This window comes from Lynx rufus, unplaced genomic scaffold (genome assembly GCF_022079265.1).
Source record: "Lynx rufus isolate CCGP_SWC_20201006 ecotype Redwood Valley unplaced genomic scaffold, mLynRuf1.p SCAF_6, whole genome shotgun sequence".
NCBI lineage: Eukaryota > Metazoa > Chordata > Mammalia > Carnivora > Felidae > Lynx > Lynx rufus.
Window position 1 is genome coordinate 73676007 of NW_025814878.1, and position 14667 is coordinate 73690673.

A 14667-nucleotide genomic window follows, 5' to 3' on the forward strand; every position below is an offset into this window, starting at 1 on the left:
CAGCTTGGGCATCAGACACCGTTACTTCTAGAATCATCTCCATAGAGTGGCACAGGCAGAAAAGCAGTTACTTTTCTTAACAGAAGGCAGTAGACAGAATATATGGAGTCAGGGTAGAAGAGAAAGAAAATAGAACATAGGATGCTATTTGGTAGTTAAAAGAATAAACTCACTGATTGTAGATGACACACATGTTTAAGAATACTATAACTAGTAGACACGGAAGGGTGGTCTAGAGTTCTCACACAGTGAAACTGGAGCTGGGTCAGAGAAATACCAACTTGCAACAATCATAACATTCTATTTTTATCCCCATGCTGGTGAAGCCTGAGAATTAAGAATTACATAAGAAAGAATTGCATAATATTGAAACTGCTTGTATTGGAAGAGTCCTGGCTGGCTGTGGTAGTCTTTGTAAACAATGGAAAATCTCCTTTAATTGAATTGGCTTAAGTCTGGTCCATTGTGAGAGGTTGTGAATTTGATAACCTACTAAGGTCATCTCCCTAACCACCACAAATGTCCTAATGAATACTGCATTTTTTTACCTTACTCCCAAAGATCAGAACACTTTGGCTTCATCCTAGTTAAGTTTTGTCATTTCCAAGCTACATATTCTAGGCTGTTATTTAAAAAAGCATTATGATCATAGCCATAATGATATACTTGAATATTTTTAATAACAAAAAATAATTTTTATAAAGACAGCTCTATTTTTATAGCGTGCTAAGCATTTCAAAGTTCCTCCATTTGATCACATTATCCTATAAGAAGAGGTAAGATATTTGGCAGATAAGGAAACAAATCTGTTGAATTGGCCAAGGACAAGCAATTACTGAATGATAAAATTGGGTTGAGAACGAACATCACTGGACTACTAGTCCAAGCCAACTCACTGAACCATACCAGACCGCCTCCTCTCCAGCACTTTCTCCCAATCTTTGAGTCAATTCGACAAGCTCAAATGTTATTCATACCCACTAGACCAAAACAATCTAAAACAATGAGCTTCATTAAGCTGTATTACGAAGAAGCATTAGGCAGTGAAATCTCCCTAGGGATTTACATTCTTTTAAAGTCAAAGATACTGTTTTTCTTTGAGTTTTCAAACTTTGCTTTATTAGTGTCTTTAACAAAATGAATGCCAACATCAGTTTATTTGTTTCTCTCCAAATGCTCTTACAAAACATTCAGTGGTGTGTTCTTCTCAAGCTGTAATGCTGTTCTTTCCACGAGTTGCACAACCCAACTACCCAGCCAGAAGACAGACAAGGTATCCCCCATAGAGGTCCAGTTAGCCTGCCAGTTTATGCCTCCAGCTCAAGGAATGACCACACTGTAATAAAAATTAATTCACCAAAGGATAGAAATAGACAGTAAGGGGAAAAAAGACTTTCACAATAGTTAGAATGTTTGTTCCTCCCTTGACGAGGCAAATATAAAGGTTATTTCTGTTGTTGACCAGTCAATACAGACACACACAGGCACACACACATAAACATATCCAGTCTACCCCTCGTAAAAATAATCTCATTAGTCTCAGTCAGGGGAAGTTCCACATGACTTTTTCTTTCCCAAGGTTTATTGAAGATATTGCAGCACAGCAGAAAGATTCAAACAATTCCACATGGTGTTTTAAAATTCATCCCAATTGTAGGCTGAGTGACCTGCAGATTGGACAGACTCTGTCAAAGTCCAAGAGCTTCTACAATTCCTTAGTGTCAGGAATGATCTCCTGATCCAGGCCTATGACCTCAGGAGCATAATTCTCTCTCCTTTGTCTCTCCTTCTCCTCCAGCTTGATGCAGATAATCTCTCACCAGGCCTCTCTGAATCTGCTCCATCAGATTGTAACACAGCCTACTATCTGGTTGTGGAGCTTCTTGCCAGGAATATTGGTGATAGACCCACACAGAGGCTTGTTGGTATGGAAGTTGTTGCCCAGGAGAGTGGAGTACTCTCAGTGATGACCTGGGTCACCTTCTTCAAGGTTTTGATGCAAACACAGCCCATGTTGTTGGGTCCCCGGTAAAAGAGCTCCATATGACTTGTCTTTGGAGATCAATTCAAATAACTCAATCTGATATAATTCTACCTACAGTCAACAGTCAAGAATTACAAGAACGATAAAGATGTTCACCATGACATGATATCTGGAAATTTCCAAAGTTTGTGTTACGTTTTGTTAGTGTAAGAGTTTTTACATTCCCAACACAAAAGAAACTACATGAATGATATTATTTATAATTATCTTCTCTTAAAAAATGAAATGTACTGTAATGCTTCCTTTTCCTTTTGATATTCTTCAACAGGTGAATAAAATGATTCATATTGAACTCATATTAGCTTTGCATTATCACAGATTTTTCTTCTTTTTTGCTTTTTCACCCCTGTGGCTGTACTTTAATATAACTTCATTAAATTCAAGGGACAATTTGGGAAATAAGATCTTATACATTCAAAGAGTCCTCATATTGAATTTATCCAAAGAATGCAAGTAATGACATTCTTAAAGCTTCGTCATGGATACTGTAAACCACACACAAGTCTTTGGTCTTCTTCATGATTATACTTGACAGAATTATCTAAACCAAAACATCCAGGATAATGAGAAACTCTTTTGATCTATAATGTTTTAAAATATATTTTGTTTGGGAATATAGGCATATATCATACATAGTATATATGCACTACACACACACACACACACACACACACACACACACACATAAAAAATATAAAAGATTCTTTTCAGAGGAACTTTCTTTTTGTTATTTCTTGATCATATAAAAAATACAATTTTATTTTGAATTAATAAAACCATTAGAGTATGTGTCAAAATCTCTCGAAATGTTTGTGATAATACAAAACACAGCAGAAATTCATTAATATCATTTTCCTAACAGCTAAAATCTAACTTTTTATTCATTCAAACTCTCTTTGTCTTTGTTCCTGAGCTACCTAGATAGAGTTTTGGGTTTGTTTGTTTTTCTCTTTTTTGAAGGCCTAAAATTTTAGTCCTGGTTTTTCACCCAGTAGCTTTTGAGGTTTTCACAGGACTCAAGATTGAAGAATTTGTGCAAACAGAATGTCTTAGAACTGACTTCACAGGCATGTGGTGATTATACAACAGAATTTCTGCCTAGGGACTAGGAGGGATATATATTAAAAATATAGCCTAGCTCTTGACAGCAACTACAGTAGAAGGGCTGCAAGCAGAAACAGGAACACTTAAATATCTCTTTTGCTCCCTCTGCTGGTTGGTTTCATAAAATGAGGAATGGGTGCTTTGATCTCTTTCCAGAAATGTTGATGCATTTTCATTTTATCAGACTTTCAAAATTTGGGTGTCAAGACTTGTGTATTTGGTTTGTTATGACTGAGTTGTTGAGTTTTTTATCTTCCAAATTATAAATGGATATGAAATATTAGATAAAGATACCATGAAAATGGAAGTTCCATTAGCTAAACAGACCAGAGGTTATTAAGCATGGTACAAAAGGGAATGAATATATGACATCCTTAGATTAATATAAAATGACCTCAAAGAGGGTAAAAACACATATGTAAAATTACTTAAAAATAAGGTAGACTGTAATTAAAAACTAAACTCTATAATACTGACTACATGTTGTAGACTTCAGAGAGGGGGAACATTTCAAAAAATAGGAGATAGGAGTTGCATGAAGACTTAAAAATGAGTGATACAGAACACAAGCTAGAAAGTGATAGGAGTGGTTGTTGAGGGAGCAAGATGTACTATCGTCAATAATATGATCTTTGACTTTTCCACCCAAGAACAACCTTCTTCCTATACATACTATTTTGTAAACAATAGGAATAGCAACGACAGCACTCTCGTTACTGGCATTAAGAAAATATCTATATTCCAAATTAAAACATGGTCATCCTTTCCTCAAAAGTGAATACCCATAATCATTCAGTCACCATAGCCATCTGTGAGGGATATTCAGTCTTTCTCTATTCCATTCAGTCACAAAGCCAGTTTTGATATGCTGCTACCAATGGATCAAACAATAAAGTTAATTCCCAATTATATACTCTCTATAAAAATACTAGAGAATGACTAGAAAGAAGATACACTTAAGACTATTGAAGGGTCCTTTCTCACCAAGACAAATCTTTCCTTTCACTTGAGGAGCTCTGATGCTATTATCTGATTCAGGTTAGGCAAGTGTGACGGGGACTGTGTATTTCCAGTGTGGTGGGCCACCCAGGCCACTGACAAACCCAGAGGGTTTTTAAGTAGGACCTTAGGGAGATATCAACAATTGCAGTTCTAGAATCCCCAGGATCAATGAGCTACCTCCAAAGTTTTCTGTGTGTCAAACTATTAGTATCACTCTCATCCTGCTGATTATCATGGGAACCACACCACCTTACTTTCAGTTGAGTGTTGCTCTTTGGCCTCAGTCAACACGGAATGCCAATGCACATAGTAGTATCATCCCAGAATACAGATGATAGTCATTGCAGTCTTTTTCAAGAACGCTGCACTCCCTCCCTAGTGAATTCCTTAATGTCTAATGAAGAATGTATTTCTTTTTTATTATTATTATTAATGTTTTCAGGAATAGAATTTAATGATTCATCACTTACATATAATACCCAGTACTCATCCCAACAAGTGTCCTCCTTAATGCCCCTTGCCCATTTAGCCCATCCCCCCACCCAACACCTCTCCAGCAACCCTCAGTTTGTTCTCTTATGGTTTGTCTCCCTCTCTGTTTTTATATTATTTTGCTTCCCTTCCCTTATGTTCATTTGTTTTGCATCTTAAATTCCACATACGAGTGAAATAATATATTTGTCTTTCTCTGACTCACTTCGCTTAACATAATGCATTCTAGCTCCATTCACGCTGTTGCAAATGCCAAGATTTTATTCTCTTCAATTACCAAGTAATATTCCATGGTATGTATGCATGTATATACATACACACACATACATCTTCTTTATCCATTCATCTGTTCATGGACACTTGGACTCTTTTCATACCTTGGTTATTGTTGATAGTGCTACTATAAACATTGGGGTGCATGTGCCCCTTCAAAACAGCACTCTTGTATCCCAAGGATGGATACCTAGTAGTGCAATTGCTGGGTCATAACTAGTTCTATTTCTAATTCTTTGAAGAACCTCCATACTGTTTTCCAGAGTGGCTTCACCAGTTTGCATTCCCACCAACATTGCAAGAGGGTTCCTCTTTCTCCGCATTCTCGCCAACATCTGTTGTTGTCAGAGTTGTCAATTTTAGCCACTCTGACAGGTGTGAGGTGGCATGTCATTGTGGTTTTGATTTGTATTTCCCTGATAATGAGTGATGTTGAGCGTCTTTTCATATGTCTTTTAGCCACCTGGATGTCTTCTTCGGAAAAGTGTTTATTCACGTCTTTTCCCCATTTCTTCACTGGATTATTTTTTTTGAGTGTTGATTTTGATAAGTTCTTTATAGATTTTAGATACTAACCCTTTATCTGATATGTCATTTGCAAATATCTTTTCCCATTCCATTGGTTGCCGTTTAGTTTAGCTGATTGTTTCCTTTACTGTGTTATATCCTCTTGAGGAACAAAGCTGGGAGATACCAAATCTCCCTAAATTCTTCAGATTTATCTTTCTATGAGATACGATCTCTGGCATTTTAACTTCATTTGGCACATTCCATTGATGAGTCCAGGTTTGAGGCAATGAGGCAAATAATCAGAACCATTTCTAGGTGTTCAAGCTAGTACGTTGAATCTACCTATTTACTTCTACATTTATTGGCGCATCTATTCATACATTCAACAAATATTTATCCAGTATTCAGTAAGTGTCTGACAATATCTTAGGCACTGGAAATACAGCATGAATAGAGCAAACAAAACTTCTTGGCTTCCTGGAGTCTACATCTGATAGGAAGAGGGAAGACAATAAACAAATATGTTAAAGTATATAGTGCATTGGAAGATGATTAGCACAGTAGAAAGAAACAGAGCAGGTTAAAGAAAGTTGGGAGCACTTTAGTGGGGATCAGATTAAGCAACTCTGAGAGAATGACACTGAGTAAAGTGAAGAAGTAAGTGATGCAAATATCCAAGGGAAGAGCATGCTAGGCAGAGGGCATAGCAAATGCAAAGCCTCAGGCTTATGTAAGGTCAGCAGGGATGCCAGCGGCACCAGAACAGAGTGAGCAAGTGGGAGAACTATTGTTACATTATATTTTAGATAAACTCAGTTTCAGAAATAGAAAAGAGTACAAGTCCCAGTTTCCTCCCTCTCAAAACTCAGTTTCAGATTTGTTAATAAAGTGTGCTAAGACTTATTTTATATTAGTAAATACTTCATAGCAACCAGCTTATCACCAGTTTTCTAAAATATCTGGGTTAAATTAACAAGAGTAATTCAAAGCTGTTCTTTCCAACAGTCAACTCGTAACAAGTTTATCAATTGTCTATTATGACTCTCTCTAGTCATCACAAGCTATGAGGGAATTATCACCATGAGCCGAGTATTACAAAGTAGGAATATAATGCTAAGATTTAAGCACCATGATGAAAGATAATTAAAGTTTCTTTTCAAATAAAGCAAAGCGCTTATTAAAAAGCCTGGCAATATCTTCTAACTTGTCAGTAAACATATATATATTTTTTATAGTCTGGCTTTTCTATTTTTAATTGGCATGCTTTAAGAAAAACATCCAAGTCATAGCTTTTGAATGGGGAAATTAATTATTGATTGGCCTCTAGGCAAATAATTAAAGCTATATGCTGAGTGCCTGGTTAGTTTAAAAAATTGAATATAGGGGCGCCTGGGTGGCGCAGTCGGTTAAGCGTCCGACTTCAGCCAGGTCACGATCTCGCGGTCCGTGGGTTCGAGCCCCGCGTCAGGCTCTGGGCTGATGGCTCAGAGCCTGGAGCCTGTTTCCGATTCTGTGTCTCCCTCTCTCTCTGCCCCTTCCCCGTTCATGCTCTGTCTCTCTCTGTCCCAAAAATAAATAAACGTTGAAAAAAAAAAATTTAAAAAAAATTGAATATAGAAATTCATTTCTTGTTTGAAAAATTTGTGGTTCACCTCAGTTCTTAAAATAGATTATATTTTGTGGAAACAATAAGTTCTAATATGGAATAAACATTCATTAATAGTCAATAATATCAATATCTCCATTTTTACATAGCAATGCCTCATTGAATAAACCAGAGCTGCAACCTCTTGTTAATGGATGATGTGACAGAGAAATGACTTTTTCTATAAAGGTTTTCCAAAGGTAATCTGCTGATCTAGAACTAATTATTTATAGAGAGAAATTAAGTAAATCAAGATGGAAATGACAGAAATTCTTAAACCCCATTTCAGTGGTAAATTTTCATTTTATTAGTTGAATCTAGTGTATGTTTGCTATGTACCTATCCCTAACACTGCATCAAATTATTTACAAACATAATCTGATGTCACCATCATAACAGGCAGATATTATTATCCCCGTTTTACAGATGAGGAAACTAAGGGTCCAAGTTAGATGGACCTTCCTGAAATCATACATATAGAACCCTCCAATCCTACGTGACCACACCCCAAGCTGACCCTGTCATTCTCTCTGACTCCTGGCACCAGGAGCATTTTCTTCAATGCCTTTATTATTTTCCCTTATCACCTTCCTACATTTCCTACATTTTTTTTCAGGTTACTATTGATTAAGAAATCCATTCACAGGGTGCCTGGGTGGCTCAGTTGGTTGAGCGTCCAACTCTTGATTTCAGCTCAGGTCATGATCCCAAGGTCATGGGATTGAGTCCCATGTTGAGCTTTGTGCTGAGCATGAGCATGGAGCCTGCTTGAGACTCTCTCTCTCTCTCTCTCTCTCTCTCTCTCTCTCTTTCTCTCTCTCTCTCTCTCTCTCTCTCCCTATGTCCCTCCCCCTCACTCACTAGCACTCACTTGTGCGCTCTCTCTCTCTCTTTCTCTCTAAAAACAAAAAGAAAGAAATAAAAAAAGAAATACGTTTGGGGCACCTGGATAGCTCAGTCAGTTAAGCATCCGACTTTCAGCTCAGGTCATGATCTCACAGTTCGTGACTTGGAGCCCTGCACTGGGCTCTGTGCTGACAGCTCAGAGCCTGGAGCCTGTTTAAGATTCTGTTGTCTCCCTCTCTCTCTCTCTGCCCCTCCCCTGCTCATGCTCTGTTTCTCTCTCTCTCTCTTTCAAAAATAAATAATAAACATTAAAATAATTTTAAAAAAAGAAATACATTCACAACAGGAAACTATTCTGTTATCTTGTAAGCATCAAATTGGCCTATACGACATTAAGAAATATAACAAATGAACAATTGCACAGTCATTTTTCACAGTCAAGATTTAAACAGTGAAATTTTCTTCATAGTTGTGTTTGTTTTTAACAGAACATAAAAGCATATCGAGATTCATGCAGGTATGGGGGAAGCAATCTTTTGCTTCAAATACTAAAGAAAACTCTTGTATATATATGTTCATGTACAAAACTTCATGAAACATAATATTAATGTTTTGGATTAATATAATTACAACCAGTGCTATTCTTGAGAAGAATATCTGTTTCTTAGTCTTAAAGTACTATTACTGTTATTTGGAAATATTATTATTAAAATTTAGACATAATTTAGTCATATTTTTTCAAGTTTTAGATAACTAAGTAACTTCCAAATAATATTTATATTGATTAATTGTTTTTAAAAGGCCCACCTTAATTAGCAAGCCCTTAATGGAAAATATAGATACATTAAATAATTTCAACCTTCCCAAATCTTAGAACTATAATTTCACACAGTCCTATAATTTTCTTATATGCCATGGAAAACTGTTCTGGTAACCTCATCTCATTCCAGCAAAATTCTATCACTAAAAAATACACCTCCATAAAAGACAATCCACACAAAAACAGTTCTATTCCTTTTACACATGGAAATCAGTTTCTCTCCAAAAACAAAACTAAATGGAAAACCACTTTTTGGTAAAAAAAATATATATATAATAATAATACAGTTTTAAAAACTTGGTCAAATATTTTAATCTTTACATTAAATGCTTTCCATTATCTATTTGTGAAATCTTTAACCAGATCCCAGAATAGGACTTGCCTCTTGGTTTAATTATCCTGTTCAGAATCTTCAAATTTCTCTCTTTGGTGAATATAAGAGGTACAAAATTAAGGGCAGAGGTCTCTGAGTTTCGTCATAGAGATTTATCAGTCTCCTTTGGCTCTGTCTGTAAAGGACTCAGGACGAAAATAGACTAAACTGATGAATAAGGAAAAGGCACCTTGGGGCCACCAGCTGCACATGAGCCAGGATTAGACAGGTGCTAAAAAGCAAGCTCACCATTGTGTTCACAACAATGTCTCATATGTATCCAGCACTGCATACATTTCCTCTTTTAAGCTTCCTAAGAAGTCTAAATATAAAGCAAAGCAAACATTTCCATCCCCATTTCCCCATGAGGAAAATGAGGCTCACAGTGATTTGAGTGACTTGCCTGATTTTACCAGCAGTACCAAGGCTTGAAGCCAGGTCTCTAATTCCTTGTAGACTCCATGTCACTGCACTAGATGCCTTCTATGAAGGAATAAACCAAAAGATAAGCAGTTACATCATATAATCCTTTTCCTAGCTGAGTAAAAGTATTTTACTCCACAAAGGCATGTGTCCAGGTGACAGTGATGGCTAAATTACCACTAAGATTATAGAACTACTAGAAGAAGGAGGCTATGAAGGGAGGGACAGTAAAACCTTACATGAAATATTGAAGGTTTGGTATTGGCTGCATACTCAAGATACAATTTGTGATGTCTTCATGATGAATTGATGGTTTTATGACTATAAAACATTCAGTTTTATCTATGATCTGTCTTCATGTATTTGCTTTGAAATAAATATTGTTTGGTGGTAATACAGTCACATCAGGTTTCTGTTAACATGTGTAGTTATGTTACGTTTGTTATGTTATGTTAACATGGTGTATTTTTTTCCATCCTTTACTTTCAATTTAGCTGTGTCCTTATATTTAAGATGTGTCTCTTATAAATTACATGTATTTGGATCTTATTTTGATATATTATCTCCATAGTCTGACTTTCTCTGCCTTTTAATCATAGGATTTAGTCCATTTACATTTAATGTAAGTACTAATACAACCGGGCTTAAATCTATCATCTTTCTATTTGTTTTCTATTTTTCTTTTCAGGGTTATTTTCTTTATTGTTTCCTGACAAACTTTGACTGAAATGTTTTGAGTATTTCTAAAGAACTTCCTTTAGTATTACAGTTGACCCTTGAACAACACAGGGTTGAACTGCTTAGGTCCACTTATGTACAGATATTGTACACTACTATAAATTCATTTTGTTTCCCTTATGATTTTTGTAATAACATTTTCTTTTCTCTAGCTTACTTTATTGTAAGAATACAGTATATAAAATACAAAATATGGTTTGATAGACTGTTTGTTATTGGTAAGGCTTACAGTCAAAGTAGGCTATTAGTAGTTAAAGTTTGAAGGGAATCAAATGTTTTACACAGATATTTTACTATGCAAGGGGTCAGTGCCCTTAACTCCCACATTGTCCAAGGATCAATTGTATGTACAGTATAAACTTCTGGTGGGAGTTTCTCCCAGCTTTTGTATGTCTGAAAAAGGCTTAAATTAAAACTCATTTTTGAAAACTATTTCTGCTAGGAATAGAATTCTAAGTTACAGTAGGTTTTATCTTTTTTACTACTTTAAAGATGTAATTCCATTATGTTCTGGCTTCTGTTGTTTCTGATTACAAGTTATCTTTATTCTTACCTTGTTCATCTAAATGTATTGTATTTTTTTTACTCTGGTTACTTTATAATTTTTCCCTTTATCTTTTGTTTTCAGCAAGGTCACTATGAAGTGTCTCTGTGTAGCTTTTTTGTATTTACCCTGTTTGTGGTTCACTGAACTTCTTGAATAAGAGAAGTAACAGTTTTAGTCAATTTGAAAATTCCTGGCCATTATTTATCAACCATGTGTCACACTCCTTCCTCTTCTTCTGGAACTCTAATTCATGAATGTTCATTTCATTCTGTCCCAGGGTTCTGATACTCTCTTCTGTTATTTGCTAAATTCTTTTTTCTTTCTGTACTTGAGTTTAAATAATTTTTACTGATAGATTTTCTAGTTCACTAATTCTTTGTTCTGTCCAATCTACTCTTAAGTCCATTGAATATTTTTTCATTTCAGATACTGTAGTTTTCAGTTCTAACACTTATATTTGATTCTTTTTTTTTTAAGTTTCATTTTCTTTATTGACACCCTTCATCTTTTCATCCATTTTGGTCAACTTTGTTTTTCTAAATTTTAAGCATACTTAAAATATTTCAAATTCATTTTTCTATTAACTCCAACATCTCTATGAGTGTGCTTGTTTTTTATTTTTATTATGAACCATATTTTCTTGCTTTTTTGCATGTCTCTTAATTTTTATTTTTCATCACTCATTGTGTAAGAAACAATAGTCAAGACTGAAATAGGTAACATTTTCCACAGAAAAATCTCCCCTTTTCTTTGGCAGACATCTAGCGAGGCTGATCTCTTTGACCTAATAAGGAGTTGAATAGTATTGGGGCTGGTTTTCTCCAGCAGCTTGTTTTAGTTCACTTCTAGTTTCAAGCGTCTTACTGATAGAATTAAGTATGTCCTTCCATGGGGATTTGGGATCTAAGTACCCCATGAAATCTCTTGTTTTCCAGCCTAGCTCTTAAGCTTCCATGTAGCTGTTTATTCAGCAGAAATCCTATAGAAGAATATTCGAAGGTGGGATGGATAAGCTCTGTGTTTGTATCTCCATGGGACTCCGATCTGCCATGACCCCACACTCAGAATCATTCAAAGTTCAATTGGATTCATAGCTTTTTGATGGCTTTAAGGAAAATACATTTCTTTGTAGTTTACCCAGTTCATTTTTCTCCTCATTGTTATGTCATAAGCAGTGATATTTTGTGACCCACTACATTTTAACTGAAAGCAGAACCAACAGTAAGAAATGTAAATGACATTCAGCCAGGCCTGAGTCAACTGCAAAAGGTTTACAACTTAGGCGGGCATTATTATATAGATAGAAGCGTACACTTTTCCTTTTAAATGGATTGATTGAATAAAGAGAAACGTAGGCTATAGATAAAGAATATCTTACAGGACATTACCAAAAGAGGTCATAACTATTCTTTTAAATTATGCAAAGAGAAAAATCCCTTTTGGTATTGAATCATCCAGCCATTTCATTGTTTTGATACAGGGATGAATGTGGTGGCCACTTAAGGTATTTTCAGTCCCATGGTTCTAGAATTGATGAATCTCTTTCAACCAAAGCCCTGCAAAATTGTATGTGAATGAAAAGAAAGAAGGCCAAAAGAAGCAGTAGAGAAAAGTAAAAAATGAAAAGAATTACTAATTATTTTTAACAGAGGAGGAAAAATAGGATGATAATAGTCATTTTAATAAACACATTAATGAATAGTAACTGTATACAGGGAACTGTGTATGCTTTACAAATATTTTTACTTATGGAGTAGGAAGTGAAGTTTCAAAGGAATTAAGTAATGTGCCAACAGTTATACAAATAAAGAGTGACTGAGTCAGAATCTGAACTGAAGACTGACCAATGCCAAAATATATGCTTTTTCCACTATAATGTACTGTCTTCCTAAAACTTTAATGAACCCTTACAGATATCCTTAGCTCTGGCAGTTACAATCAACGGTATAGATTTAGACGATGATATTATACATGATATCACTTCAGTAAAAGCAAAGATCCTAACTGATATCTGGTACATCTATTTATACCAGCTTTACAATATTAGATTACATTTTTGTATTTTGAAAAAAACTACCCTCCTAATACTTAGTAACAGTTTCCTTCATTATTTAATTTTTCTTAATGTCTGTACTTTTAAAAGGAAATATTGTTCCCAATCTTTCAGAGCTTTGTGAAGAAAACATAACCAGAATATAAAATTTCACATGCAAATGGAGGAGAAATAAAGAGAACGGAAAAAATATATATTTCAGACTCTAAACATCCAGGGGAAAAAAGTCCCTTAAGAAGTCATCTTTCACTGTTAATGACACCAATGACCAGTTTAGGTCAGTGACCTGCAACTTAGGCAAGAAAACCTCTTTTTTCTTTCCTTTTCTTTCACCTACATCCACTCATGCACTTTAATTCCTTAGCATCTCACACCCCTTGCACTTCTCTCTCCCTCGCTCTGCCTGGTAACAATATTTCTCCAGTCTGACACGTCTCCTTTTTATCTATTTTTCACTTCAAGCTCATTATTCTTTGCATGACTTTACAGTTTCCTAAGCCTCCTCCAAGTCATACTCACTCCTTGTTTAGACCTTCGAACTTTCAGACGTTCATCAGTGCCTCACTGTACTTGGCAATATGCAACTTTTAGTCATTAAACATGACTTAGTAACCATACACACTTTCAAACCTGCACATGCAATCAGATGAATTTGTGAAGAGAAAGAAACACGTGTGTAGAAATATGTGAGAAGGTATAACCCTTGGGAAAATTAAGTTTTCATGTGCCAATCTGTTACTCACAGCAACTTCTCCACTAAACCTGTAAACTATTGTCGAAGGATTTTACTTTATTTTCCTTGGAGATAACAGTTTCTAAATTGTTCAGACATGATTTAGGCTACTCATAATTTTTATCCGAGTTCATTAGATGACAAACTAATGAGTGAAATCATCATTATTATTTATTTCCATCAAGTAAAATCTGGTAGTTTCCTGAATGACAAGGTGGACAATAGGAACGAAATACCAGGCAGTATTAATGTAGGATAAAACAAATAGTTTGACTATAAATAGTAATATTTAAAATAGTTTCCTTAAATCAATTATTAGCTTCCCAAATCTGACTACATAGACATCATTGACTGTACATAGCAAAGAAGCAGTGAAACAATGCAACCAAGATAAACATAGTACTTATAGGAATGACTGGTTTACATCTCAGTAAGGAAGAATAAAAGGCATCCGTACTTTATTTTACAATGACAATTATAAGTAAGTGCAAAGATAGGAAAACATATCAATCTAAGCCCCAAAGTTACATTTATCACAACTCAGATGCATCTTGTGGGGTGAAGGTGTTAAAAGGTGAGAAAAGCTCTTCTATTAGATCTGGCAAGTGTGCTATTAATTTAAGAGTGCAACCCAAGATCTATAATTGCTTTTGAAAATACCAGGTAGCAGAGTACATTAGCTGTCAACAGACATCTGCTAACAGAGGTAATTAACATCAGGCTCATGAATTCAAAATAGACATAAGATCAGCCACGTAGCAGCAAGTAAATGTTTCACTGGGACATCAGACCATCTTAGCCTTGCTTGAAATTTTCCTTAGCTAAACTCTCCTGGCTTATTATCTAAATTGTCTGATTCATAAAAGTGTGACATATCAAAGTTCACACTAGTGGGATGATTTTAAAAACTGAGGTCACTGAAATATTTGCAGTCAAATACCAGGTGTCATGTATCCAGAAATAACCTAGTAACAGAAAGGGGAAAATGACTAAACAGTCAAAATGATCATCACAAAATCCATCTTCTAAAGCCATAAAATAATCTTGTAAAATAAACCACTCAG

The 14667-nt window shown here is 35.3% G+C and overlaps 1 pseudogene; it reads right to left on the bottom strand.

Moving 5' to 3' along the window:
* Positions 1-1613: 1613 nt before the first annotated feature.
* Positions 1614-2013, bottom strand: LOC124527910 (40S ribosomal protein S17-like; annotated as a pseudogene).
* Between the last annotated feature and the right edge of the window lie 12654 nt (positions 2014-14667).